Source organism: Phalacrocorax carbo, chromosome 1, assembly GCF_963921805.1.
Source record: "Phalacrocorax carbo chromosome 1, bPhaCar2.1, whole genome shotgun sequence".
Lineage (NCBI taxonomy): Eukaryota > Metazoa > Chordata > Aves > Suliformes > Phalacrocoracidae > Phalacrocorax > Phalacrocorax carbo.
The window spans coordinates 121,330,617-121,354,929 of NC_087513.1; the positions used below are offsets into that span (position 1 = coordinate 121,330,617).

General features: G+C 43.4%; 1 protein-coding gene across 3 annotated transcripts in view; it reads left to right on the forward strand.

Moving 5' to 3' along the window:
• The window catches only part of AGPAT3 (1-acylglycerol-3-phosphate O-acyltransferase 3), a 95,346-nt gene that overhangs the window by 15,975 nt on the left and 55,058 nt on the right, over nucleotides 1-24,313 (forward strand). For 2 of the 3 annotated variants that reach the window (XM_064472646.1, XM_064472641.1), the window contains exon 2: nucleotides 17,890-17,963. The exons of the other annotated variant lie outside the window; for it this stretch is intronic. The gene's annotated coding sequence lies outside the window, so the exon portion shown is untranslated. The remainder of the gene's footprint in view (nucleotides 1-17,889; nucleotides 17,964-24,313) is intronic. 3 annotated transcript variants of the gene reach the window in all.

Consider the following 24,313-nt stretch of genomic DNA (forward strand, 5'->3'; position numbering starts at 1 on the left):
ACTGTGTGATCACTTTGTAATAAATCTGACATTCTAAAGAAACAAGAAAACATCTCCAAAGGTTTCCATCTTTGGAAGAATATTTGTCATATGAAGAGCAAAGTCATTCCCGAGCAAAAAGTACTTGCATCTCTGCGCTTTCCAGTCCGCTGTTATTCATCAAAACACTCAGATGTACGTTTAAGTCCTATTGATTTCAAGATTCCCATGTGTCCTGAATGAGGCTGCTTTATTATTATTAACATAATTGTTCGTAAGGAGTATTTTGGATTTTGATAAAGGGGCCATAGTTGAAAAACCACCTAAAACAGAAAATCAGAACCATCTTGAGATGTGGAAAGAATGATTAGTGAGAATATTAAGAGAAAGTCCAGCCTCTGAAAAGCAGTCCCATCAATGATGTAAATTCAGGCAAGATTCATGGAGTCTCTGAATGTTGTTGATCTCGATAGCTGAATACTTATCTGAAATGAAGGTGATGCAAGTTGCTTGGTCACTAAGCATTCAGTTTTTATTAAAACTCCTTGTGTGTAGGTGCATATAGATGGTCTACATAGATTCAGTTGTTTATTATTTTGGGTAAGAATTTGATGTTTTAAATAGCTTTCTAGGAGGGAAGAAATACAGTGGAAAGAGAGAAGGGTTCTTTTTAAGTATATATTCCTTTTCTCTTAATTTTTTCCATGTCCAAGAGAAAGACAGGAGCATAGTTGGCTGTTTTTAAGAATCAAGCAGTAGGCAGAGCTTTATGCCTAGAAATAAACAATTAGAAACCTTCCACCCAGCTCTGTAATGTATGCCCATCTCTGTAGTAACCAGCACTTCAAATGGTGTTTAATCCAGGTTATCGCACTGCTGTAAGCAAACATACTTCCCCTTGTCTAAAAATCAGCGAGTACCTTGTATAAGGGTCAAAATATATTCTAGTCACCAGTATGTAAATTGAAAAGCAAAAAGTCTTACTTATGACAGCATGTTATAACGTTATAACGAAATGGGTAAATAGTACTCTAATTTCCGCTTTCTAAATAGTTCAAAGTGTGTTTGAGGATTGTAATCAAGTGCTGCTTTGTGGCAGAACAAACCACAGGCTGTGGGGCTGAGTATGCTTCCAGGGGCTGGATGTAGCTTGGGTAGGAGGTGGCAGTGGAGCCTGCAGCACTGTGGTTGGGGCTGGGCGGTGGGGCAGGTTGCCGGATTGAAAAATCAAGTGTGGCACCTGGCAAAATGCCCTTGTGAGAAATCATATCCGTTCCTTCTGACCGTAAAAAGCACTGAAAAAGAGAAATCTGTTTGTACTGACTTGTGCCGGTCAGTAAAACTTGCTAAAGTCTATGACAATATTTCTCAGATTCATTTGTCTCCGTATGAACAGTGCCAGGGTTGGACTCATCAATCCAGGGGGCATTTGTATGTTTGCTTTACCTGTGCACTTTACCCTGATTATGTGACTTTTCAAAATGGTATTTATATTTTAAGCAACATGAGATTGCGGCTGGATCTTTGAAGGATGCGAGTGGTGTTGCACACACAGAAGAGTCAGTCAATACTTGCTGTTTCTCTCTGGATGAGCTCTGCACCAGCACAGGTTCGCGCCAGCCATTTTAGCAATGCCTTCCTAATATTTTGACACACTAGCGGCGCACGTGGCTGGGCACATCTGGAGGTGGCAGGGTGTGTAAACATGCAAGCATCTGACCAGCTGTCTCTTGTGCTGGTGATGCCATGGGATGATTCATCTGCAAAAGAGCCCTGGATGAAGGAGAACGCACGAACGTGGAGTCGGCCATCCCTTCAGGCCAGTGAGCCTGAGCGGTGCGAGGTTAAGCCTTGTGAGCCGTGTGAGGGGCAGGTGAAGTCCTGGAGGCCCTGGCCCGTCTGGGCGGCATGTGGTTCCCCTGCTTCTGAAGCAGCAAACCCCGCGGCGAGTTGGCCAGCAGCGCTTCTCATGGACCTCTCTGGGGCCCACGCCTGCCAGCTTAGGGTCTGCAGGTCTCTGGTGCTGCAGGATTACCTGTTATCTGGCACGAATGGTGCAACCTTATTTCTCTGTTTGCTAAAAGTGGATTTGGATTTGATATTTTAAGATGATGATTGTGCTGGGCAGGGATGTGAAGCTAGGAACTTGCAAAAGAAAAGCTGTAATGCCCCTAGGTGTCTCCTCTGAAGTGTGCATGAGTTCTTAATCCACTTACTGCTGAATACACTATACTTAAGATGCTCTGTCAACATAGAATTGCATCTTCCATGTGCCAATGAATATTTTAACCTTTAATTATTAACATTGTTTTATTGTTTTTTTTTGGGTTCCTTATTTCTGAAACAGCAATCCTTTTTTAAATCCACTTACAAAATGCTGTCTTTACGTATGAATTTCTGTTTCTCATGAGGATAATGAGACTTTTTTGCCTCCCATGATATATGGAAATAAACGAATGCGATGGATGTAGAGAGGCATCTCACTTTTATTTTTTTATTTTTAAATTTTTAAAAATCTTTTAGTTTCTTAGTAGGGTAGGAAGTGGCTCTACTGTTCCATTTTAGCCTCTCGTGGCATGTGGGAAATGAGAATGAGAGGAAACCTAACCCTATGCTTAGCTTGACAACGAGGTGTGAAAACAGGCTTCTCATATGTAGATGCCATGACTGTCTTTCCTGGGGCTTGATGGCAGACAGTCTTACTGCAGCACCCAAATCTGTCACACTGAAATAACAAAAAAAATAAAACCAAACAAAACACCAAACAGAGAGAGAGGAGAGCCTGGTTCCTCAGTATTTGACTGTTCATGTCTCTCTTCCTCCTTTTCCTTTGCCCTTCTTCGGGTTTAAAAAGTTAATTTTCTTATTGTCTTTCTCCGTATAAAAAACCAGCTTATTTGCACAATGTTATTGTGTTACATTTAAATGTTGTGTTATCTTTTTTCTTTGATTTTAAAATGTTAAAAAATGTGCTGTGAAATTAATCTGAAAAGAAGTAGGTAGAATAAAAAACAAATACTCTTTTTGACACAAGTAGCGGAGCTCCCAGGAGCAGAGCGACTGGGAAGCACGCACTGGAGGAGGAATGAATTTCTTGATGACTATGCTGTTTAACACTTAAAAGCCTTTCTGCATGGGACATGAGTAAACTGCCAGCTGTCTTTAGTGTTCGGGAAGAACTACTCCACTTTCCCTGAGTCATTCTGGAGTCATTCAAGTATATCTATACATTAGCAAGGTTTTTTTAATATCTCTCCTCCCGATACCTCCAGAGAGAGCACTGCTTGGGATCACTTCATGCAGCGTGGAGATCACTGAGCTGATCTGGAGCAGTGTCACATGAGTTGTGAAGAGACTATTTGGGATTGGTGGTGGTGGGAAACATGTCTCTGAATGTCTGTAGTTATTGGGGGAGGGAGTTTGTCTGTCTTTTTTGTGATTTGTTTTTTAAATCTCGAGTGGAAGAAGCTGTGTGGATGAAACATAAATGTAGGTGGAAGCAAAAGGGGATGTACCAAAACAAACCCCCTATTTCTACTTCCCCAAGACTTTTAGGAGGCTTATTTTCCCGAAGTTTGAGTTTTGCCCATGACTTTGTGTTACATATATGATGGTGTGTGTATTTTCTGCCTTTTTCTGCCTAATGATAGTGCTCGGTTGCAGAAAATGTGTTTATCCACTTATAAGTTTCTGTGTGTGCTTTGCTGGATGTGATTTTTAGAGCTAAGATAGGAGTAAACTCTGATCTGATGAGGGAATTGATCCCTCCGTCTGCCTCCTCCAGCAAGTTACCATCCCATGCCTAGCAGAGGTGAGAGGAGTGTTCTGCACTGCCCTAAATAAACTTTCTTGCTGTGTTCCAAGAGGCTGATTGCTTTCAGTGATAGAGCTGTAAGTGAGACAAACCAGCCTGCTTTAAAGCCTCCGTGGCTAATGAATTGGTCAATATGTTTTGATCTGTCCTATATTGTTTGCTGCCTTAGCCACCCTGACTATAAAGTTGAGATCATTACACCGTTACGTGGCAAACCCTTTTAATTTGGCTATTGCTATTTGATCCTGTACCTGTTGCGTGAAGAAGCCTACAGAGCGAGCCCAGCTAGGTAGTCCCTTGCTTCCTGTGCTTTTGTGTATCAATACCTGGTGTCCTGGTATCTCCTTTCCTTTTGCATAGATCACAATGCCCACACACATCTGATCCTCCATAGAGCTGGTGTCCAGGTAAAGTTTTGCTGCTGTACCTTGTCACAGATCTTGAAACAACAAAGTAAATAAACAACGGCTGTATTGATCAAGGAAGCATGCAAAGGAATACAATGGCTTTAAAAGAGCATCTGCTTCCACGTTTCATTTGGACAGGGGATCACCATGTGTAAGGATTTGTCACCTGGAAGATTCAGGCTGTGTGTGACTGGGGGTGTGTTTTAGATTTAGCATTTTTCTGGCTTATTGTCTCGTGGCATTGTGTACACAGTGCAAGGCCAGTTGGAGTACCGCATGGCAAGCTGGATCTGGGTTCTCTGGTACAGGAAATTTTGTGCTTGGAAAACTCACCCTTGAAGTATTTGGTGATCTGAGGAAACAAACAAACAAAAAAAGTTGTTGTCTTTTCCCTCACGGACCTGCCTTGCCCATTCTCCAGCCCCAGCCTCCTGCACAGAACTGGTTTATCTTATTCTCTTCCTTTTCTTCCTCCCACGCATCTTCAACTAAAAGAAATAAAATTATTATGTACGTTCTTTTGCTTTCTCTTTTTAGGCTGCTTTTACTCATTCTACTTCATTATCAGTATGCTTTCTTTGTTTCCCTCTATATCTTTTTCTGTACTTTCTCTTACTTTCTTTTCCTGACCCTTTTTCATTCCCCAGCCCCTTCTCACAGCCACCACTTGGGTTCTTGGGTCACAAGCCAAAGGTAGAGGGTGTATGAATTATGCCAGGGTTAACCCTGTGTCTCATAAATCTGTGCTCAAAGTAGAACTTGCCTCCAAGAAAAACTTCCAGACTCAGTTTAAAGAATGATTAGTCATGAAGGCTATGGTAGACTTGGCAGTGATAGGTTAGCAGTTGGACTCGATGATCTTAAGGGTCTTTTCCAACCTTAATGATTCTGTAATTCTGTGATTCTATCCTGGTCCTCAGTAAGTTGTTCCAGTGGTTAGTGATCTTTGCTGAAGTACGTGGCTTGTGAATTTTCTTTAGTGTCATCCAGAAGCTGATGGCTCTTGCTTACCAAGCTTTACTCCAACAGCTGTGGTTTCATCCGCTGTAAAACTTGTTTCCGTGCAGGGACTTAGACTGCGATTAAATTTGTGGGTTTTCTTTTTTTCCTTTAAACTTGAAACAGTTGTCCTTGTTGAGTCTCCTGCCGAAGACTTGTCTTCTGGTGGTTGAAATTGTTCGTGAAGCTCTTCCATACACTTTTCAGCCTATGAACATAATCCTTAAACTACCAAAGGCAGTACTCTACATGGCAATGTAGATGCATGACAAACCTGCCTCCTGTATCAGCCCCTCGCTACAGCAAGGCCCTGTTTCTTCCATTCCTCTCCACGCTTCCTGACCGCCGCCCTGCACCTTCAACATCTTTGCTCTTGTTTCTTCTCCTGCCTCTCCTATGGAATTTCCTTTACCTGCTTTGCTTCCCCTCACTCAATGAGTGTCCCAGCCTCTGATGATGTGTTTTCCTCTTCACCTTTTCCCCAGGACCTAATTTTCATACCTTTTGGGTAGAGGGACTGACTGGCTTGAAAGCCGTTGAGCAAATATTGGTAGACTTAGTATGGTTTTACTCTTCAGGTTGGCTTTGGAGGAAGCAATGATCCCAAGTCATGAGGCTCACCAGGCTTGGGAATGACCTATGTACATAGGCCCCTCCCTTTGTTTTCAGTGGCTCAGTATTTAGAATTTAAAAAGCTACCTCTTTGCTTTTCCACGTGCCTGTCAAGGCTTTTGTGGGGAAAGAAGTCTGGTTACCTGGAAGAAAAACAGTGAAAAAACCCAACCAAGCTCATACACAGGATTATTAAAATCTTGATAGGTAGGCAGAGTGTAATAGTTTTATTTGTAACGCAGCAGTAAGGCCCCATTTGTTTTAAGCCTTATAATTTGCAGGGCTTGAAATAAGTCTTGGAGGCTGTTGGTTTCTCAATTCACAGAGGTAGCAATGGAAGATATTTGAGGAGAGCAAGTGGGGTTTTTTTTTGCACTCTTCAGTTTGACAGTTGGACTAAGCCCATTCTGGGGAAAACTGTCACTTGCCTTGGAAAGGTCATTCATGTATTCAAATAACAGCACACAAGAACAGAAAACTCTTTCAGAGCAGGTGTCCAGAGATGCAATAGAAGATATTTGCTTGTCTCCTATTATACCTGTCATCATGGAAATCTGGTAAACGAGTCTCCAGTTGCCAGCAGGAGAAAGAAGTTACAGCGAACAATAAATAAGAGGCCCACGGGGAGCACCCAACATATCATCTTTCACACAGACTGAAAGCTCTTTCTTGCCATGCAGAAAGAGAACAAATAAGTAAAACTTTAGTATGCCACTGATGGGAGACACGTGAAGCATTAGGAAAAATTAAAAGGTTGGGTTACTTGCAGTTCTTGCTGAAGTTAGATCCTTATCTCTATGCTGACAGAATTGAGAGCAGGTTTTATTTACTTTTCAAAGAAAGGAGAGGATCTGCCAGTCTGGCATAGGAATACAAACCCACTTTTGTTCCTCAAAGTCTAAAATCACTTGGTGAAAGAGATTGTATTATGTGAAAAGTCCTTGGAGCATATGTATGATCGCGGTTGTGATATTTTTTAATTAAATGGTTCCTTGCCTTTGCACGGAGAATACATCAGTCCTGGAGGTGGGATATTATCAGTCATTGAAAATGTTGCAGGTGGGACGACGATAGTACTCCAGCGGTAAACTAGTCGTTTGTTAAACAAAAATGTGAAATACAATTTGTTCCATAAGATTTTTCAGTCCCAGTAAGGCATCTTGGAAATAAAGGCCATCAAAGCTGAAGCTGGCTTGTTCCTTTTATTATGGGTATCGTAACTGATCTGTGACCTGATCTATGACCCGGAGGGGCAGGAGGGTGCTGATCAAATCTTTGTAACCAAAAAATGCCAGTTAGAGAACTGTGCCTATTTGTCAAACTTCCTCTTACAGGCAAGAGTACCTGGGAGCTTTAACTTGTGTGACGAATAAAGAATTCAGCTTGTGCATGTTTTTTTTTTTTAATAGTGGCGGTAGATTTTCATATGAAGTACTGATAATATATTTTACATAAGGGCTTGTTCCGCATAAATACTCCTGTGCAGGTATGTATTTGCATAAAGTTTGTCATAATAGTGAAATAATTCAGAACATGTCTACCTGATGGCTTTGACCTGCCTCCCTTTGAATCAACATGCTTGCATGGCAGCTTGGTTTTGCAAGATTAGCAAGTTGTGCGCTCTTCACTTACCTGCTCTTTGGTCTCTGTGCTCTGGGATTGACTTTCCAGTGTGTTCTAGGCAGCTTTTCTAAGGATGCCAGATTTTTGCAAGTGCAAGCTCAAATACCGGTCCCTGCGATTCTTCTATCCTTTCTTTCCATTTCCATTTTTGTGTTATTGTCAGACAGCAAGGTGGAACCATTGCTTCGTGACATGATCCTGAGGCTCATTAAGATATTTAAGCTGCAGCACGCATGAGTGTGATTGCGCAGCCCGGTTGCCCAGGCTGTTCAGCTGCTGCGGCTGCTCGGTTGATCTGGGTGGAGGAAGAAAATGAACTGCTGCTTTTGGATGGCCTTACCTGCACTAGCCTCTCCTGGCAATGTTTTAGCATATGGAAATGAGCATGGCCTGATCAGAAGAGATCGCTGCTCAGGCAAGGGCAGCTGCTGGTTGGAGCACAGCCTCTGCATGCGGAAGGTCAGCTTGGCAGTGCTGGTGCTGGTCCAGGGGAGCTCTGCACAGGAGCACGTGGATGTGATAGTTCCCTTCTGCTTGGTGCTCTGTGCAGCTGTTGCTGCCTGGGAAATTTCGGTCTATCACTGTTCCTGATCCGTTGCTTTCCAGTACAGTGTCTACTTTTGATGTAAAGAGCTGCATGGCAGTATGCTGAAGGGCATTAGTGCAGCAGTGGCTCCAAGAGTGTCTTGGGGTCACTGATAAAGCCGTTAGCCTTGAGCCTTTCCTTTTCCAGCCGGGCTTCCTGGTGTGTCAGTAGAGAATTGGCCTTAATCTTTTTGGGAATTCTCTAACTAGCAGAGGTTTATGATGTCAGGATCCTTAAACTTATTCTAGCATCTTTGTCAATGAGAAGAAAACTACTTCTGTAGAAAGACATTTTTCCTATGGTTGCTCTGGGCAATGGCTTGCTTGCCATCCCCCTGACTTCAGTGCTTCCCAAGCAGTGTTTTTCTAGGGCAGATGGCAGCCTGGAGGATTGCAGGGCCAGCATTCATGGTAAGGCTTGGTACTGTAGTCTTGAGGGCTGCTTTTTGGGTGCTTGAGCTTGTCTGTGAGGGGGGTGGGAAAGGGGGAAGGTGGAAGCCTCATTTAGCAGAAGAGGTGCAGTAACCTCTGCAACACACCGAAGAGGCAGGAAGACTGCTTCTGAAAATTACAGCAAGTCCATTGGACTGCATAGTGGCCTTACCTGGGGCTTTGCACGCCTGTTTTCGTCTGAGGGCTTAAGGTCTTTATAAAATAGTTTTATGGAAAACACTTGGAGTTCATTTTGCATTTAATCTTACAAAAAGTTACTGAGTGAAGTTAACTGTTTTTGCAGCAACTTGTGGTCCACTGGCTAAAAGTCTGCACTATCCTCAAACTACTACAGGTTTCATGAAATGCAGGTGTAGGTATGTTACAAGTTCATCGCTTTTGGATGCATGTGATTGGTACTACCCTTGCAAGGACTGCATCAATATGGGTTTCCCTTGACCATGTGGTAGAGAATGTTTTGTGTCTTGCTCTTACTTGTATGTACAGTAGCAAAAGCCTTGGGTTTTGCTGTTCCAGCATTTTGGAGTTGGATATCCTGTGGATTTCCTAGGGGAATGTGCGTGTTCCTTACATGCTGTAGGATGTGCTTGGCTGAAGATGATGATTTCGGCCAAGAACACTGCACCAAAATGTTTTCCATATGACGGGCCGCTCCCGCATCAAATTCAGCAGCTGTTTCCTCATATTGCTATCTTCTGCAGTGTTGTCCTCTGCCAATTCTCTCCCAAAGGAGAATGCACACTGGTGAGCTGATTCATCAGCCCAGTGATTAGCTGTGCTCAAGTGAGTCCTTTCTCCAGGCTTCAGAGTATTGTCCAAACATGAACAGAAGTGGATGGTACTAAGGTATTAGTGTACAGCTATGGTCAGGATTTATCTTTGGTGTTTCTGAGGGTTCTGTATCCCATTTGGAGGTAGAGCCATTTCTGTCCCCTTTTGCAGGCAGCTGCCAGATCTGCTTAGCCCATATCCTACATTTAGCTTTTTGATTCCTTTCATCCCCGTCCCCCAATTTGGCTCTTCCCTGTTGTCTGCTACTTGAAGCCCTAGAAGCGAAGTGAGCTGCCTGATAAAGATATTTTTTTCCTTTTGTTCTGCAGCTGTTTCACCCCTCTTTGGGGATTTGGGGAGCAAACACTGAGGTCCGCTAGAGGATTTACATCTAAGTGGTGGTAATGTGAGTGTGTGTGAGATCTGGTATCTCCCAGATATCAGTGGCTAATAAATGCTCTTGGTTGGGGGGATAGGTCAGCATACACATCTAGTGCAGGAGCTGGGAAAGCATAGAAATAGGGCAAGAAATTACTGAAACAATATTCCGGTCTCTAGAAATAAAGATCTGTGTTTCTTTCACCCCTCGGTTAAAATATTGCTTCTCACATCCCTCAGTTTTGGAGAGTCCTTATAATCCTCTCATGTCAGGGTGAGCCTGGATGCGAGGAAACATTCCCTCCACCCCTTGGTATCTCCTTTATGTAGGATCCAGGTAGCCGTCCAGAATCGTGGTGGACAGGAAGGGCCAGGTCAGTAGACATCTTGTGTGCGTGTCTGTAGAGGAGTCTCTGTGTGGGAGGCTGGTGATGGTTCATGGCAAGGTGGAAAGGGGCCACATTCAGGAAGCAGTGGGTTGATGAGCAAAGCACTTGGTGGTGGTACTTGCTGGGGTGCTCTGGACTGCTGCAGGACCCAAGAGGGCACTTCTGCAGAGAGGTCCAAAAGATGGTCATAAAGACTGAGGCCTTTGTCATCCATCCTGCTTAGCTGTTGGCTTGCCACCTGACTTCTTCTGGACCAGGCTTGGCCTTCTGGCTTTTAGTGGCATCAGTCTAGCTGTAGAGCAGTGCCTCAAGTAGCAACGGCTGCATTGCCTTGCAGGGTGTGTGCCAAAATGGAGTCCTACCCTTGCCTTAAACTCCTTGTGTGGCTTGTGAATCAGCACAAACTCCACTGAAGAAGAAACAGGCTTCTACAGCAATTTGCCCTGAGCCCATGGGATTCAGATTTGAAGAGGCTGATTTGACAGGCTAGCTCTGTGTTTGATGACCTCTAGGTTTTTGAATGTCGTGTTTGGAGGAGGAAGGGGGAAAATACACCCATGTGTATGTTCAGAGTCAGGATATTGCTCAAACTGGAAATCAAAGGCCTATATGGTACGCTTTTCTGTCCTTATCAGTTGTTCAAGTAAATGTGCTAGTTCCAGTTTTTTCTAGCAGTTGTGGTGACTATAACCACAATAACAAAGGTATGTATTGGAGGGAAGCGAAGATTGAAAAGGTACCTGTCCATCAGATTGTCGCAGATGAGTGGACTGCACCTCACTCAAGAGAGAAGCAGCATTATGTTTCATTGAGGTAAAATAATAATATGACAGAGTTCAGTAAGTTCAATGGCATTTAACGAAGGTTAACAGTGGTTTACCAAGGTTCAATAAGTTTAATGGCAAGGTTCACCTTATTAATTACTGCATGGAAGAAGTGTACAAAGGAAAATTGAGTTAGAATTGAGTTAAAATGATTGACACAGAGAGTAGAGATGCAAAGGGTAAGGAAGACCCTCCTGTTGAACCACGAGGTTCAAAGTGGACCCCTTTGCTTTCTAAACTCTTGATGGAGCTTAGGTATGTCCAGGACCAATCTTAGTTTCAGATTTTGACAACAGTTTATGTCTAATGGAAGAAATACAAAGAGTAAGAAAGATCCTCCAGCTGAGTCATGAGATTCGGAGTGGACCTCCTTGCTTTCTCAACTCCTTATGGATCCTGGGTGTGGCTAGGTGCAACCTTAGTCTCAGACTTGGGCAATGGTTTATGTATAATGGAATTATCTTACAAAGTTTATAATAATATTGAGTAGGAACATGGATTAGAATTTTTACTAGTATTAATTCAGCATGCTATCTATCACTTACTGAGAATCTGTCGCAAGTAAGGGACAAGGAAGGATCTCTTAGTGTCAGGTAAGGAATCTCAAACCTTGAGAGGCATTGCTGCTCAAGAGGAGAGTCACCTGGCATGCAGTCCAGCTGCAATTCAGGGAGAGCTCAAATGGGGCCCATCCTGAAGGTAATATTTACAGAGTGAAGTTGCTAGTCAAAATTATAGACGAGCTAGCTGTCTTTGTTTTAGCTGTGGGATCTTGTTCTGTACTCTGGTTTCCTTTCATTTTTGGGCTTTGAAACTGCTTTTCAAAGTATTTTTTTGAGGCGCTTTCACTCCCTTTTGTGTGAGGCAGGAGGTTTCCAGCTTGCAGGTTCACCACAGGGCATGAGGTCTGTTGCTCCTTAGCCTGAACCAAAGTATGGCAAGGAGTAAGTGTATCTGTCACACAGATACCTGAAGGAAAAGTTTATTAAGACAAACACAAACCCCAAGCAACAGAACTGTACTGCAGTATGGCACATAAAGCTCATAATGCTTTGTGGCAGAAGTTGTCTCTTCCCCGCAGTGTCGATGCTGGGCTTTGGCCAGGATTTTGGAGCTGCTCTCTGTGGATTCTTCTCTATGGGGGAGAGACTCTCTTTGCCAGGGGAATCGTGGCTGCCTGTTTCTGCATTAACTGCATGTGCAGTGCAGTAGGAGCAGGCCAGGAGATCAGATTTCAGTTTTACGTGCTTTGTCTACTTAATGTTCTTTGAATTTGAGTTAGCCTCCTCCCTGGACTGACTGTCTTCACTCTGTGTGTGCTGCAGAGCTCTCTGAAGGAAAGCTGTCCCACTAACCTCTGACCTTTGGACTGTTGCTCCAGGAAGTGTCAAATTGTCATCTTCCCTGTTTTGCAGGGATGATGCTAACATGTCATTGCCCTGTCAGTAGTGTCTGTGTAAGCCTCTTGTGAGAACAAACTTTATTTCTCTTTCTGCTCGCTTAAGTGACCTATGCAACCAGCTGCCTGGATCCCCTTTTGACTCTTGAGATTAGTGAGGGGAGATGGGTGTTTTTCACCATCAGCTGCTCCAGGAGCAAGCCCAAAAGACCAGAATGTCATCCTCCTGGACATCCTGTTGTTTGGGGAAGAAGGCAGAAGTAAGGGTTTTCTCTGAAGTTTTGCAGCTGCTTTTTCTCTGGCCCTGGTGGAGAAGCTTGGTCTGGTCAGGTGCCATTGCTCTTGAGACATGAAATGACCGGCGGTGGGCACAAAGCTTTTGTGTGTGAAGAGGCACAGTCAAGGCCTTCGGCCCTCAGATGGTACAGCATCTCCACTGTCACCAAATGAAATTTTAGCAGCCCAGACCTTGCGCAAAAGAGTGACTGTCATCTGTAAAGTCTCGTGATGCTCAGTTCCTAAAGCTAGTGGTGAGCTGATGTGGGGTGAGCAATTCCGGTCTGGGTGTAGTTATGATAAAGGTTTCCAAGGTTATCTTCCAAACCTTTTACCTCCATGTAGTGGGGGTTATCAACAAGATAACCTGGGTGTTTGCCCTCTGTGGATCCCCAGGCAGTGTGAGCAGTATTGATTCTAGCCGGGTGCCTGGCCCAGGACCGCCATTAAGTAAACAGTGGGGGCAGCCCTTTGGCAGTCATGCCAGCTTTGGACCATGGAAGGGTATTTCCGGGCCATGGCCTCATATCTTGCCTTACTGAGGTGGAGCGTGCTGTCTGGTTCTACCTGCACAAAAGGTGAGACACAAATATTTCTAGAGCCCGCTGAATCACAGGTGGCTGCTGTGGACACTGAGGATGTGGGTGAACCTTTTCTGAGGCTGTAATTTCAGCCTCCCACATCTGCTTCAAAAAGTTGGGGCACCCAGCATGACAGTCATCTAGGACACCTACCACAGAGGAAAACCACCATGATGAGTGGCTGGGAGCAGAGTGGAATGGAGCAACAATACTATTTGCCGTGACTTATTAGTGTGTGAACATGTCTGTGCTGAATAAAAAGCAAGAGATTCCAGATGCTACTCTGGATCTGCTTAACCTGCCCTCTTCTTGTTTGCATGCCTGTGCACGCACGTGTGCGCACACACGTGTGCGCACTCTGTTCCTGGTGGCACTCAAATCAATCACCCCTTTTTGTCTCTTTTGATTAGTCTTGACAGCATTTTTGCTGGGCTTCCAGGCCTTTGGAGCTTCTTCGTGTCCAGGTTTGTGCCTGTGACTGCTGTCACGTTCCTTTGAGAATACCTTATCTGACAAGGTGATTTGCCATTCGGAGGAAGGGGAGCGGGCTTCAGGGGCTCTCACTGCTTTGCTGGGGTGGGGAAGGGAAGGCAAACTTGGTAAGATTTATATTAGCTGCGGCACCTCAAGGGAGGAGGTTGGTGAGGGAAGGCAGTGGTGCCTAGAGGTTTTTAGGATGAGGATAGTCAATGAATATGACAAACCATATGGGTGTCCCATATCCCAAGTGTGCCTCCGGGGGATTAGGCCAGGATTATTTTTATTAATGTTAACTAGAAGGGCAGACACCTCTTCCAGAGCTGTAATAACAGAAGTAGTCTTGTCATTCATCACTACATGGAGCCTGTTGTTATGCTGTGTCTTCTTGGCCCAACTTAAATACTTAGGTAGAAGCTCTGCGGATTGGGGGAAGATGTGTCAGCTGTCTCTAGGGCTGACAGCCTTCCCCTCGCTCTTGCACTGCTGTACCTGCTGGTGTCTGTGTTTATGAGATGGAGACTTTCGATGGAAATGAAGGACTTTGCAGGAGTTGACACCTCACTAGGGTCCCTGCCCATCTGGCACTGAGCTGAACAAAAACCCTTTGTTGGACCTGCTGTGAGTCCCTGTGCCAGCCCAGGGTCTCCCTCCTTTCTTCTCTCCTCCTCCCCCCCTCTCAAGTACCCCCTCAGACTAGAGGTGCTACAGTGGGTTGGCCTGCTACTACTTACATTGCCCCCCTGCCTCCAGGAACTTCAGGATAAGATGCCTGGGGTTGGTTAATGGGGGCTGTCTTTGCCTCTGAGACCTCCTCTACATCAGAGGACCTTATGGAGGAGCAAAAACCCAACTGTTTAGTCCTTGCTATATAGATGTAATGCAGGGCTGTGACTGGTTTCCCCAGGTTTGTAAAGACAGATTTCTGAAGTGTAGTGGGAACAGCAGAAGGAGATGGAAGGCAGTATAAACTGATAGACCCATATTTGCTCCTCCTGTAAGGAACGGGTAAAGTTGAGCTCTGAATCGGATATCCTACCATTCACGGTAATTACCTCTTTGCTATGGCCAGTGCTGTAGTGTAGAAGTCCGTCCTGCGATCTGCTCATATTTTCATCAGGGAGGGCAGAGAAGCATGGGGTGAGCAGGAAGAAGGGGAGAGGCAGACAGCAAAAAGGAAGGAAAAGGGCTCCTTCAAAAATGTTGATCCCTTGGTGGTATTTTTTTGCTGGACTGTGCTGAAAGGAGAGCTAGTTGGGAATATCTGGTTGTCTTTGAGAGCATCCCATCAGTAACTGTTGTGAATCTGCTCTATGCCACACAAAAGCCCACCCGGATCAAGGGGTGACCTAGGCCTGTGTACTTCTGGGGTTGTGCCACTTTGCTGGGGAAGGAGGCGGCCATAGTCAGGGCCTCTGTGGGCTGTGTTAGCAGAATATGCTGTGTGCCAGTGTGCTTGGGCAGGACGACTGAGTGAAGCTCTTGTACAGGGCAAGGAGTGGAGAGGTGCTTTCGAGTTTAGCTGCTGGCCATGGTATGAGTCACAGCAATCTTCTGCCCTAATGGAATTGCTTTTAAAGGCATGACAGCCTTCCCATTCAGACTGCTGATGTTTGGTTCTCTGCAGACACAAGACTAGCATGCTGTAATTCAGCTTGAAGACTCATGCACACATCTTTCTTCCCTAGCAACAGGTGTAGTAAAACAATGCACTTAATTGGGTTGGAATCAGAGGTGTTAATGCAGGAGGTTGCTGATGTTGGCTATGGGGGCGAGAATGGACAAAGGGAAGTGTCCATTTTGTGAACATTGATGTTCCTTCATAGGAGACCTGCAGAGTCTGGGAATGGGAAGCATAGAGACTGCGTTGTCTTACAGTATCTCCTGTGTGATGACCCTGGTCCCAGCACATACACATCCTGCGATCAGGGGTAGGGTTGATGATGTGCCCAAAGATCTATTAGAAAATGTCTGTAGCAAGGGTATGCCTGCCATGTTGCCCCCATGTTCTATGGCCTTTAAGAAAGCAACCTTCATCCCCTTGATCTTTGTGACACCCATCACCAGTCCTCTTGCATGTGCAAGTCAGCAGTCTTGTTTCCTGGTTGGTTAGTTTGTTCTTGCCACTGGAGAAGTCCTGTCACCTTTCAGCATTGCTTGATGAGTGGTGTTTCCATGCAACTCCAGGTGCCACTGTGCTGGGTCTTAAGGAGGTTGATTTTGCCATAGGAAGAGACATTTGGAGGGAGTAGAATACAAAATAAAGCTGAAAGAACTGGTAGCATTCAGCAATGGTGAGGAGGGCAACAGAAGGCAGGGCAGGTATTGAGAAAAGAGAAATGGCACTGAGGCAGGAGAGGCCTCAATGGAAGGCAAAGTGGATCACAAAGAACTGAGAGCTGGTGGTTAACATCAAATACCAAAGTACATTACTTAAAAGTGCAAAGGGCACAACTTAATCCTTTGTTTAGCATGAGGTATTCCAGGTATTGCATAAATTTGTGACAGTTGAAGAGTCTCCTACTGCATAGGACATGCTGAAAGCATTGCAGAGGTGTAGCCTGTCCTTTGCTTTGGATGGTTGTGTCACCAGCGGGATTTAGAGTGACACTCTAGGTGAATGTTCTGATTTGGTTTTATCCGAAGGGAATCTGGCTTGTGTACACCAAAATCATTCTGTGGTCCAAGTTGCGGAAGCAATAGGGCATTCCCTTCAAAAGCAGACTGGTGCTGTGGATTAATGTGCTATTCTAGATCAGTTGAGTTTGTGGCTTCCCTGGTGCCTTTGATGCTGGCTATGGCTATGACAGTGGTGTCCTTGCTGGACCTCCGTTGTTGCTTTTTCCAGCTTTTCACGGTAGGGGCAGGTGCTGGAGGTCTTGCTGGAGTCTTAATTACTCTGGAAGAAGCAATTTTTGTAGCTCACGTGCTCTTGATGGCAGCACGGCTGTCCTGGGAGTGACCTCCTAAGTTATTTGTTTGGATGCGTCCTTGCCAGTCTTGTGTTCCTGGCCGATGTTAAGGAAACAGCTCTTATCTGCCAGATGTCTGCATGGGTCTGCTCAGATAAGCACATCAGACAGCTCTAGTGCTGAGTGAGCGACTCTGTAATTATAAATGGGTTATACCTAGCTGCATATTGGCCTGTCAGTGCACAGGTTGGTTATATGTGGTCAGGTTGACACCCGCGTTCTCACAAAAGCCACAAAACTGCTTAATTTGGGCATGAAATAAATATATAGTTTTTGCCAGAGGCAAAACGCAGTTCATTCACAGTGCATGTTTCTGGACAAACTTTTCTTGACATGCTTATTCTGGAATTTAATCCACTTTGAAAAAAGGATTATCCAATTCATGAAAGGAAGATACATTGTCTAAAAAAAAGATCGTCATGTGAGCTTAATGGCTTTTAATCCAGAAAGTAAGAATAAATTAGATATGTTGTCCCTTCTCCCACAGATGTACTTCCCTTGAGCAAACCCTAACTTTGTTTCTGTTAGAGTATGTAGTTTTTGTTTTGTTTTTAATAACCCGAGTGGGTATACAGCATTTGGTTTCTGTCTTTCAAAGGTTTGGATGTTTCTGTTGCCTTGCTTTGGTGTACTGTACAATGATAAACTCTTTTTTTTTTTTTTTTTTTTGATAGTAGGGGAGGAGCTGGTAACAGTGAGAGAATTTCTATTTTTTGTAATATTATGTGGCTAAGAGGAGAGGATTCTTGAGTTTGAGCTAGCTATTTCTTTGTTGTTAGTTTTCTACAGAAGACTAAACTGAAACCACAGCTACGTGGGAAACATTTTAATCAGAAGGGGAAAAAAAAAGTTCAAAACTGGATAGGACAGTTAGGTGGGTTTGCTCAGTTAAAAGCCTTCAGACCAGCTTGTTTTAAAGTTGCGTAAACCTGAAGTCTTGCTGCCTTCCATCGTGCAATAGTGATGCAGTGCAAGGTCTTCAAAGGCAAATATACAAGGGTCAGTCTGAGATCGAGGTAATTGAGGCACATATATTTTTAACTTGGAAAGGCCTCTAAGTTTTTGAAAATCCATACTTTTACCTTGCAGCAAGTTGCAGACGCAGGTAATTTTGCACTGTGTGAAAGTGTGAATAACCTGTCACAGAACAAACTTAATAATTTGGTATCAGTGTGTGTGCTGTTTCTCGTTCTGTTTCTGTCTGATGTTCCTGGTATAGTTTCGTACTCTGAATTCCCTCAACTGTCTGTTGTTCACCCTGAGATCAGAGAGCTGTCAATGTGTAGGTAATGCCAGTTAGGAAAATACTTGGAGGGTATGGCTGAATGATGGGACATGTCTGTCTTCTAGGTAAGGAGTATCTGAAAGGAAGACAGAGTCTCCTTCAAGGTCAGAGGAGAGAGGAGTTTCAAGTTTATATAGACGTAAGTATTTTACCAGTATCTTCCCATCTTCCCCTTCTGCCACCCCTGCCCTTTTGTTATTTTCATGTGTGCATTGAGATCTACCATAACTCAAAAATCTAAAATAACTGTGGGTTGGTACCAGGTATCTTTCTGTAGCAGGAAATTCAAATACTGTTAGCTTCAAAATAGAAATTATCTTCCAGTTTTTGTGGATGTAAGACCCTGCCTTAAATTCCTTTATTTTCTCTTTTAATGCAAGTTTACTACAACTAGGAGGAGCTTCCTGGACACAGTTGTGCTTTTCCTTCCCGCACAAATAACCCACACCTTTGATAACCTGTACCCTGCCCTTGAAAGGAAATATTCCAGTAATTTGCATAAGATGAGAGGCACAAGGCTATTGGGATAGTGTAAACACTTTGGAGGTATCAGGGCAGGGGTCTTTGGGGCAAGAAGGTGACAGCTATAAGGAAACAGAATAAGGAAGAGATAAGCAGTCTTTTATTGCCTGGATATTTATATGACCTGAGCTGCTGCTGTTGCTGCTGACATGATGTTTTCTTGAAGGATGGTGTGTCCTGGAGTTGGGGGTGGTGGGTTTGTTTTAATAGCTAACCCATAAGGTGGGTTGAGGTTTTTGAGGGTTAGACAATTAGAAACACTTCAAAGCAGCAGTTTTAAGCATGAGGCCAAAGTGTTGCATCTAAGCAGAATGACAAGATTATGCTGAGGAGTTTACTTTCTGGGTTGCTTTATTTGTTTGTTTGGTTTTTTTAAGCACCTCTTTGAAACTGAGGAAACATTATTCTGTGTACACTCCTAATCCTTAAACTCGTGTGGTTGGATGGGTGGCATGATGTACTACTTGCAGTGCTCATGTAGCTAAGATTCATAAAGCAGGCTTTCCAGCAGAATATATTTTCTGGTAATGCCTCATCAGAGATCATACTTTTTTTTATATAGACATAAAGGAATAAATATAGAACAACTCAGGTGCTAAAAATATCCACTTGCATTAATGTCTACTTTTTTTTTTTTCTTCGAGACCTTTTGGATATTTAGCAAGATGCTTCATGTCTGCTCAGAATAATTTTGACTGCAGTGATTTCAAGGGAGAAGACAAGTGAGCTGGTCTTAGAAAACAGCTTATCATGATTTGATTTAAGAGTGCAGTGTGGGCATAGAGCAGATGCCGAGGAAGAGACTTGATGTGGGTAATGGCATGAGAAGTTGGTTTAATTACTGCAGCTGTAGAAGCTGGGCATTTGCAATCTTGGAGATTAGAAGACTGCTCAGCTCTTGTGTTTATGAAAAAAAAAAAAGAAAAAAGATACTAATTACCTCAGTCAAACCCTAAGATATATCTAATGTATCTCACTGAAAAGATACTCTCTTGATAGGAAAGCTGCTTGCACTGAATGGCTTCAGTTACAGTCCAGGATATAGTAATTCTGGCATCCTTTTAAGTGTGAGATGAGGGAATGAATAATCTAAAAGATCTCTTAGAAACTGAGATTTTCGTGGTGGGAGAATGATTTACTAGAAATGGATTTTGAAGTAATTCTCAATTTGCAGATGATCTGCTGCGGACATGATTCCTTGCGCATAGTTAGCCGCTGATTACGTTCTAAATAGTCCTTTGAGATCTGTGTTGTGGGGTAATGAACTGGTGAATCAGTTAACACGTTTAAGTCAGTTTAAGATTTGACTATTCAGTGCTTTGTCATGTAGAACTTATAACTCTTTTATTTACAAACTATGCACACATTTTGGTACCTAGAAACATTGAGATTGGCCCAAGCCAAGTATGTGCTACCCACAGTCTGGTGCTACTAGAAGTTGTTGTGTGACGCATGGGGAAGAAGGGGTCAGGGCTTTTTGGCATCTCACAGGATGTACAGCGTTGGGCAGCCGCTGGATTACAGCAGATGGAGCAGACCATTCCTGCAGCCCACCACGTGTTTCAGTCATGACCGCATGCCCCCTCCCAGACGTAGCCTCCTGTTCTCCACTGATGAGCTGGGAGGACATCGTGTTGCCTGACCGGTGGCGTTGCTGTGGCTGCTTCTTTCTTTGAACTTAATAACAGGTCAGATGTAAATCACAGTTTAGACATAAAAATAGCTGGCACCTGCTTCAGTCATGCTTGCCAGGGGTGAGCTGGGGCCCTGCTGCCGCCCATGCCAGCCCCAGCTGGCGTGAGCAAGAGCAGTCTGGTGAGGTTTTCTCTGCCTCTTACAGGTGGAGCAGCCTCAGCCGTGGGGAGGGGTGTGGACAACCCCTTGGCAGGGTCGTTGGCTGGACTCCTGCAAGATTAATAAGACACCTATGTGGTTGTCACCCTTTGAGCCCAAGTATTTTCTGTCTCCTCAGCCACGTGCTCTTCTATTTGACTTTGGTTTTTTCGCTCTGCTTTTAACCTCTAATGCAGCCATTTAGTCTCTTGCTCTGTTTGACCAAGACCAAGCTAGGACAATGTAAAGATAATGCAGATTCTTAGGAATGACATTGTTAATTTAGGTTACAATTAGCTCAAGTTTCATCAGGCTTCTGAGAATTTATTTATGTATATTTCTGATTAATTAAAAATGCTGTTAAGGTGGTATTAAAAAACTTCCCTTGTGTAAACAAGGGGAAAAAGACATTAGTTCAAAGGTCCAGTGCACAGGTTCTCCAGAGAAGATAAGCTGGGCCTTTTGTGCTTTGGCAGTCAGCTCTGAAGATTATTATTATTATTTATTATTTATTATTATTATATTGTTGCCTACTGTTCCTTGGAAAGGAGTATATGGAACATCTGTAATATTTTTGAGATCCTGATGAGCTGATGCATCCAAAATTATCAACTTGTTCACTGCAAAGTGGCTTCACCCATAACAAAGAATAATTTTTTTTCTCCCCTCAGGATATAGGTGTATTTCTCTGCACTTTCCTTGTTTATGCTACTGAATGAGATAGGATAGCAATGTAGTTAGTTTCACTGTTGCTTGTTCAGATCTTAGCTGCAGCAATTCAGAATTTTAAAACTTTATTTAAAAGGCTTTTCCTTTCATAATGCAGAATGTGAAGGATTCTGGGCAGGCAGTAAACTTTTAATCAGTTCAAGTGCTTTATAATAGACTTTATTTCTAAAATGCTATACACTTACATTAAAGTTCTTAAATAGATTGCTGTCATAGATACTTTTAATTTCACTTGTATATGAATTACGAAATGTGTATAAACAGAAATATATGTAGTTAGTTTAGTCTAACGGGGGGGGGTGTGTGTAAAATAGCTACAGAGGTTGAGGATCCCTCAGCTACAAATAGCTGCCACACAGGTCTGTGCCCAGTGCTAGGACGTGGCCGCCTCCTGGGGTTTGCTGGTGCTAGCACTGATAGTAGTAGGTGCTTTGCAAACAACTTGGAAGCTTGAAGGATCTCCAGTGTTAAGGCAGAGGAGTACAACAGCGAGGCAGATGAGGAACTGCTGGAGAAGCCTGCAGGCCTGCTTGATTCATGACCCTGGTGGCAATCTCGTGATAAAAGGACTTAATGTGGTGAGGGAAGGGTTGTGTATGGGTGAGCTCAAGGAGGTGACGTGAGTTTGGCGTGCTGGGCAAACACAGGTTGCTGGGAGTTTTAATCCTGATGTGACTAACACTTCATATACCCGTTTTCGTTTTGGAACCTTACAGACTTGAGGCCTGTGAAGGAAAGGTATTTCTGCCAGACTTGCTGCAATTCTCAAATCCCACAAGGTAACTCCTTATTAACTTTAGCTGTAAATACATAAGAAAATTATTAATTTGCAGTAGCTGGAAAGTCTGCTTGTGGAAGGTCAGAGCACGAAAGTTAACGATCAATTGCTTCTTGTTAGTGTGTGAAGAATTGTGTTTTGGGAATTTTTTATTTTCCTGACTGAAGGTCATTTAAAGACCTACAGTTCTAAAAGTTTCCTATAAGTCTTTTGCACACCAAAGAAAACGTCAGAGCAGTGCTGGGAGACAAAAGCTGTGCGATGGGGTAGCCCTCAGCCCCAGGGTTTGGGCTATGGTGCAAAATGAAGCTGGTGGAAGAGCACCGTAGTGAGAGGAACGTGCTGCTAGAGGTCAGCCAGAGGAAATTAGCAGAGGGTGTTTGCAACTGTTTTGAGGTTGTGGGTTTTTTAAGACTTGAAAAGTGAAAGAAGGAGAGAAATTAGGAAATTAAGAGTATCCCTTACCCTGCAGATCATTCCTGTGTACGTTTTCCACACATGCTCCACAGCAGGTCTCCCTCTGTAGTATTTAGACACTGAATACAGCACCTGACTATCCTTGTTTCTGCGAAGGCAGTTCTTTATGTAGCTCTGTGTTAGTCAGAACTGTGTTCTGCTATTGCCATGAACGTTTTTTTATAATGAGCATATTCTAAGCAAAAGAATATTCCAGTGTTTAAAGATAAACAAATCACTGGACTTAATCTGAAGATGACAGAGTTGTTATATATTGTGGTAGGAAAAACTTATGTTTACAATTAAATAGCTGTTTACAAAACTAATCTAGGTCCTCTTTCAGAGTCTACCTCCTCACAGAAGCCAGTTTAGGCAATTCTATAAAGCATGGATGAGCTTGCATCAACATTCAAGCTTTATTCACAATTTAAATTTCATTAATAAAACTGACTAAAACCCAGGCACTCCCAAACACGAGGAAGTACAGAAACCTCTCCTGAACCTACTCAAATTCCCTTCTTACGCTTATTCTTTTATGTTGTTTTTTATCTAAGCCTTTAGTCGGGGTTAAGTCATGGCAACACTCCAGAGGTAAGTAGTCTCTAAGAAAAAACAGATAAATTATTAGATTTCTTTGGAGTAAACCTGTCTGGACTGTAGCTGGGGTAACATTTCCCAAGCCAGGGCACGCTCAGTTCAAAGATGTTCTGCCCTAGTTGTTTAGGGCAGCTGTGGCTTTCCCAGCTTACATCATTTCATATGGCCATGGTTTACCTTTCCTATATGTCACATTTGAAGCTAGGAGTAAGATAAGAGCTTTCCAACTAAGCACGATAGTGCTATACAGACATCTGAGTTAACTGGCTGAGGACGTATCCTGTTTCTGGTCTCAAGTGTCAGAAGCCTTATAACCTTTTTAAACAAGAATAATTCAGCCTCTTCAGATTGGACCAGGATTGTCTACCAAGTCTTGCTGCAATGATCTCTGACACTGCGTGTTCCTCCAGATGTTACCAGCCATTAGCACTGCAGAAAAGACCATATGCAGGTGCTTCAGCCCCAGCAGTTCACAGCTGGAAAATCCTAGTGGAGTTTGCCAACTTTAAAAAATGTTAATAAAAGAGTCATGGTAAGAACCTACCTTCACCAGGAGTTTAAACTAACATACTGAGTTGTGAATTGGAGCAGCTAAGTTGCAGGCGATGAAAGTGTTCCAGCTGTGAAGCAGTGATCCCTACCAGAAGGCCAGGATGAACAAGAGGGGGCAGTAATGTTTTAGGCTGCCACAGCTGAACATGCTGGAGGATGTTAATTCATCAGAGCCCTGGCTCCATAGAAGGCTAGGGACAGAGTCAGATGTAACTGGTCTTCTGCTGGTGCTCAAGTTTTCTCTGTGAGTGAACAGAGAACTTTGCAGTTATGAGGCCACAGGTACATTCATCCACTTCATTCTTGCTTATCTGTTCACCAATTTACAAAGAGAAGCCCAAAACTGAAGGGTTTGGTTGCAAGATGCAATGGAAAGTTAAATGTTTTGTTTGCTGCAGAAGTCTAATTTCCTTCTTGAAAAAGTAGAGAGTCTGTCATTGGTTCATCTAGGTCAGTTATAAAGGATGCCTTACAAAAGGATTTACAGTCAACACAATGACTGCTATTTGCTCTGTCTTATCCTCCTAATTTCCATTTCATTAATAATTCTGGTCCCTCTCTTTTTCAGTCTACTTATGCTACCTATATCAGCCATGGCAAAAAGGTTCGCAATTCAGTTATGCATTATGGGGGGGGAACCACTTCTGATAGTTTGTTGTAAACCCCATATAATTTATAGGCATTCTCCTAGTTTTTCCTACTATGAGTGAAGACCTCTTTTTTTACTGAAAGCACTTTCAAAGTAAATAATTTCCAGTTATCATTAGAAAAACATTTAGTTTTTAGGGGCTCTGTTTTAAGAGATGATGGGCACAGTAGTAGGATGGTGGCAGGAAGTAATTTCCTGAAGCCATTCTGTTAATATGATTCTATAAGACAGGGAGAGAGGTTTGCCATGAAACAAGTTTTACCACCTAGGGAGAAAGTTAACTTGTGATTAAAAGCACATTATCAAGCCTTTTTGTTTTCTTCGGTTTTTTTTTCCTAACTGCCATTCCTCCATCAACATTGGGTTATTATTT